The sequence below is a fragment of the Mesoplodon densirostris genome, chromosome X, assembly GCF_025265405.1.
Source record: "Mesoplodon densirostris isolate mMesDen1 chromosome X, mMesDen1 primary haplotype, whole genome shotgun sequence".
In the NCBI taxonomy this organism is placed as follows: Eukaryota; Metazoa; Chordata; class Mammalia; order Artiodactyla; family Ziphiidae; genus Mesoplodon; species Mesoplodon densirostris.
This window is the reverse complement of record NC_082681.1, coordinates 15,279,546-15,285,376: the sequence shown is the minus strand read 5'-3', so window position 1 is coordinate 15,285,376 and position 5,831 is coordinate 15,279,546. Positions and strand designations below refer to the sequence as shown.

General features: G+C 37.4%; 1 non-coding gene across 1 annotated transcript; it reads right to left on the bottom strand.

Moving 5' to 3' along the window:
* Positions 1-409: 409 nt before the first annotated feature.
* TRNAR-CCU (transfer RNA arginine (anticodon CCU)) lies at positions 410-483 on the bottom strand. The gene has a single exon. It is a non-coding gene; the product is annotated as a tRNA-Arg (tRNA).
* Between the last annotated feature and the right edge of the window lie 5,348 nt (positions 484-5,831).

Sequence of the window (5,831 nt, the reverse complement as noted above, 5' to 3'; positions counted from 1 at the left end):
TGTTCGTTCAAACATTTTGCCAATTTTTAAAAAATTTTCTAGCTTTAAATTTATTTTTGAGTTGGCCATAAAAATATAACCCTTATGTTTTAACACACTTCATAAACAGATTCAAGGAATGCAACTTATTAACACCATAGTAAACACATTTTGCCAATTTCTTAAATGAGTTGTTTGTCTTCTTATTGAATGATAGGAGATATTTATATATTCTGAATACATGTCAGATGTATTGCAAATAATTTTTCTCCCTGTCGGTGGCTTGCCTTTTTCTTTTCTTTTTTTAAAATTAATTAATTTATTTAAAAATATTTATTTATTTATTTGGCTGCTACGGGTCTTTGTTGCAGCACGTGGGGTCTTTTAGTTGCGGAATGCGGGATATTTAGTTGCGGCATGTGGGATCTAGTTCCCTGACTAGGGATTGAACCCAGGCCCCCTGCATTAGGAGTGCAGAGTCTTAGCCACTGGACCACCAGGGGAAGTCCCTTTATTTTCTTAATAGTAACTTCTCAATAGCAGAAGTTGTAAATTTTGGTGAAGTCTAATTAATCAATTTTTTTCTTTTATGTACTAAGAAATCTTTGCCTACTGCAAAGTCCCCAAATTTTCTCCTGTGGATATTGAGTTGTTCAGCTCCATTTCTTTCAAAAACTGTCCTTGTTTTTTTCATTTCTTTTTGTTTGTTTGTAATTCTTCTGTTTCCTCGCTATACTTGCACTTTACTGAGGTAACGTTCTGTCATCTCCATTTGTTAACAACCCTCTGGACCTAGACTATAAGTGGAAATTCTGCTGTTGTTGAGAAATTATGCCTAATTGTAAGGAATATCAGCAAGTATATTTGACCATGGCATTTGGTCAAAGTTTTGTGGATGTGGAACTTGTGCTACCACATTCTCTGTGGTTTGCTAGCTCGTTGGAGCTTTGGAAAGATGGAAAAATCGGGGGTTAAAGCAATAGAATTTGGAAGATGTTGAAGAATCTATATCAGTTCCAGGGAATGAGGTCCCAGACTGCAAGCATGCACTTGAGTGTGGCCCCTGTAGCTGGATGGAGCAGAACAGGAAAATAGCTTTATGTATAATTTGGGATTTAAGTTTCTTTGAGGGAACAGATAAAAGATAGTTTTTTGGTGCTTTAATTTTTCTAAGGGACTAGAAGACAGATTAGGAAAAGGTATTAGAGTTTAGTTTTCAAAAGTGATGGTAAATTTGGTACATTTTCAAATACCATGGATATTATCCAGTGTATATTCGTCTAATTTCTAAATTATTAAGTAATCACTGACCTTAAATATGCTTCTCTGCACATACATGCACACTGTGATGGTTAATTTTATGTGTGTCAACTTGGCTGGACCATGGTGCCCAGATATTTGGTCATACACTATTCTGGATGTTTCCATTCAGATTATGCACACACACACACACACACACACACACACACACACAAACACACACAAAACTAGTAGTATACTCTTTACGTTATCTTGTTCCTTACTACTTCTTTTCTTCCACATATTAATATTTTTGGGAGATTGTTCCAAATTTCACATACAGATCTACTTCATTCTTTTTCACAACAGCATGATATCCCCTTGTATGGGTATACTATGTTCATTTAACCAGTGTCCCATTTATGGACAGTTTTATTACTATATTTTTATTTTTTTATTATTATTTTTTTAACATCTTTATTGGTGTATAATTGCTTTACAATGGTGTGTTAGTTTCTGCTGTATAACAAAGTGAATCAGTTATACATATACATATGTTCCCATATCTCTTCCCTCTTGCGTCTCCCTCCCACCCTCCCTATCCTACCCCTCTAGGTGGTCACAAACCACTGAGCTGATCTCCCTGTGCTATGCAGCTGCTTCCCACTAGCTATCTATTTTACATATGGTAGTGTATATATGTCCATGCCACTCTCTCACTTTGTCCCAGCTTACCCTTCCCCCTCCTCGTGTCCTCAAGTCCTCAAGTCCATTCTCTACATCTGCATCTTTATTCCTGTCCTGCCCCTAGGTTCTTCAGAACCTTTTTTTTTTTAGTTTCCATATATATGTCTTAGCATACGGTATTTGTTTTTCTCTTTCCGACTTACTTCACTCTGTATGACAGACTCTAGGTCCATCCACCTCACTACAAATAACTCAATTTCGTTTCTTTTTATGGCTGAGTAGTATTCCATTGTATATATGTGCCACATCTTCTTTATCCATTCGTCTGTTGATGGACACTTAGGTTGCTTCCATGTCCTGGCTGTTGTAAACAGAGCTGCAATGAACATATTGGTACATGCCTCTTTTTGAATTATGGTTTTCTCAGGGTATATGCCCAGTAGTGGGATTGCTGGGTCGTATGGTAGTTCTATTTTTAGTTTGTTAAGGAACCTCCATACTGTTCTCCATAGTGGCTGTATCAATTTACATTCCCACCAACAGTGCAAGAGGGTTCCTTTTTCTCCACACCCTCTGCAGCATTTATTGTTTGTAGGTTTTTTGATGATGGCCATTCTGACTGCTGTGAGGTGATACCTCATTGTAGTTTTGATTTGCATGTCTCTAATGATTAGTGATGTTGAGAATCCTTTCATGTGTTTGTTGGCAATCTGTATATCTTCTTTGGAGAAATGTCTATTTAGGTCTTCTGCCCATTTTTGGATTGGGTTGTTTTTAGGCATTGTTTTAAGAGTGAATGCATGGTCTCATTTAATCTTTGCAACAAACCTGTGAGGTAGGTACTGTTATTATCCCTATTTTAGAGAACACTTAGTATCAGAAAAGTTAAATCACACCACTTTCAAGCTCCAGAAACAGGATTAGAATTGAGGGTTTGTCTGACAATAAAATCTTCGATTTAACAAACTGTTAATTTTTCAATGGATAGACTCAAGAGCCTCATGGAAGATATCTAGAAGTAAAAGAACTTGGTGTTGGAGCACAGGTAAAGGGACTGTGTTGTCAACTAATTTTACAGCTAAAACCTGGCATCTTTTAATCAGTTAAATCAATTAAGCAAGGTCATTTTTTGTGAGATACTAGAAGTATGACTAATGGACTGTGGATCTAGTGGGAAACCTTAACAATTTCTTTTGAACTCTGCATATTTTGGATGCTATAGAAACAATTCACAAACCCTACCAATAAATATCTTAAAAGTTTTTCCATGTAAGCATCTCAAACAAAGGTTGTATCTATGGTTACCTGTGGCTGTCTCCTCCACATTTTCTCTGGCTCCAATTTAGATGGATAATTGGAGTGAACTGTACTAATTTCTGAGCATTTGAAATGGAATGCCTAGTTCAATCATTGTTAGGAAAAATAAGAGTAGCCTCCAAATGGCTTTGTTCATGTTGAAATGGCATACTTTTCCATTGTTGAACTAGAGTCTTAACTTTTACAAACACCAAATATGACTCAAAACTATTCACATTTAAGAAGTATGCCCTAGTAGCTCTTAATGTTCTGATATGGACTGATCCCAAGATATCTCAGGTTAAAAAAAAAGTATATGTAGTATATTGCTGTTTATATAAAAAAGGGAGCATGCATATTTGTATTTGGAGATAAATACATTAAAATCTCTAAAAGGATGTATAAGAAGAAAACAAAAGAAACATGTCCTAGTAATGGGCATAAAAATAATGTTTAAAATCTAAGTTTAAATTGTTAATGAAATGTGCAAAATCACTACACACACACACACAATGGAATAGTGAATTTTGTGCTACATTAGACCACTGTATGCTTTCATACCGTATTGGTTGTTTTTCTTGTGTAATTAAAAAACCCAAACCAACTGTGCTAATTAAGCTCTCCCTGGCCAGGAGCGCACTTGGATCCCTGATAGTCCCTAGTTAAAGCATAGTTTGTAGTTTTTGACAGCAAACTAAGACCCTCTTGTTGGCTTCAGGAAAACTGGCTGGTTTTAGTCCCTGGCATTATTTTGGCAGTACCCTCATCCCAACAAGTCACCAATCCTCTTGACCATGACTTAGAATTGTGCCAGATTTTTCTTGGTTGCTTTTTGTTTGAGACAGGTAGTAGTAGTAGTGATGAAATTATTGTTAGCTTGGTTTTGATTTATGACAAATCATCTTGTAAACAGGAATAAGGTGGTATATTGGGATGATAAATTAAGGGCAAAAGCAACTAAATCAAATTACTTGAACGAATATATGCGCTTGGGGAATATATCTTAATTCTTCCACTTATTGCTTCTTAATTAGTCCATAACTCAGAAGGTTAAAAACACCATAGACAAGTGACATTTTATGAAATAAAATCTTTAAAATGTGCTTTTTCTGATAGTGGCACTCAATGTGATAGTATTCAGTAATTTTTTAAACAATTTTATTTATTTATTGTTAACATGCTTGGAAATAGGAAAAGGGGCTGCATCAGAAAAGTTCAGTACGTTTTTTAAAAAATAAATTTATTTATTTTATTTATTTTTGTTTTTGGCTGCTTTGGGTCTTCGTTGCTGCCCACGGGCTTTTCTCTAGTTGTGATGAGCGGGGGCTACTCTTAGTTGTGGTGCGCAGGCTTCTCATTGCGGTGGCTTCTCTTGTTGTGGCTCGCGGCCTTGAGGTGCGCAGGTTCAGTAGTTGTGGTGTATATGCTTAGTTGCTCCGCGACATGTGGGATCTTCCTGCAACAGGACTCCAACCCGTGTCCCCTACATCGGCAGGCGGATTCTTAACTTTGCCACCAGGGAAGCCCCAGTACTTTTATTATTAAATCCACCTCATCTCCTTTTATGTGACTCCTTGCCAGAAAAGAAATGGCCTAAGAATTTCCACTTGCCTGATTTGACATTTGTAAGAAGTCTTATAGTACTTTGATTTCACAAATATATTACCCGAAGTAACAGGTTTTTCTAACCCTTGGCCTTTAAGGAGCCCAAAACTAATCTCAGAGGGAAATGACAAACCTTGCAAAAAATTATAAATATTATTTCTCTCCCCTATATTGTCTTGTGGTGTCGCTTAACTGAAACTCCCCAGTCTGTGACCTTGAGAAACCTAGAGGGCTAAACAGGAGGAGTAGAATATTGAAGGTCATCCCCTCCACAGCTACCCAAAAAGGGGAGCAAATATTCATTATAACAGGTAAGTGTTTTTACAATTATGGCAGATGGTGATTGAAGCAAAGGCAATTCAGAAGGGGAGACACACGAAAGCAATAATTTTGAATGTTTGGCATTTGTTTTGAAACTACCTTACTACCCTACACCCTTTACCATCTGTCTGTTATCCCTCCCAACACCCACCTCTGTCTTCCCACAGGGCTCCATTGTCTGCAGTTCCTGTTTCTCAGGGGCGGAGCTGTGGGAGGCAGCCATGGGTGCCATAATAGGCACCTGCGGCCAGCACAATGGGCTGTGGGTGCTTGTGGGAGAGACAGATTGATGTATTGTGCATGGGGGAGGAGGGCTGTCACTTGAATCCATGTGAACCCAGGCTTTAGGGGCAAGGGAGATTGACAGCTTTTGTAGGTTGCATTTCTTTTTCAAAGCTTGGCTTTAATAGACAGTAAGTTTGGGGCCCCAGGCTTTCACTCCCATAATTCTAACAGGGCAATCACGAGTATTCAGCATTTCTTTTTACCCCCCTTGTTACGCATTAAATGATTTCAGTAAAGGAATGTGCAGCATTAATTAGAATTTGTTAGCAGATACCAAGGGGAAAAGTTTCTTCACAACAACTATAGGAGGTGTCATTTGTACAAAGACTTTTTTGTTTTCTTTCTCCATTACATTATCACTGCAATATGTAAGGTAGTGATTCTTTTCATTTAAATTAAGTGGAAAGCTACTAAATCTT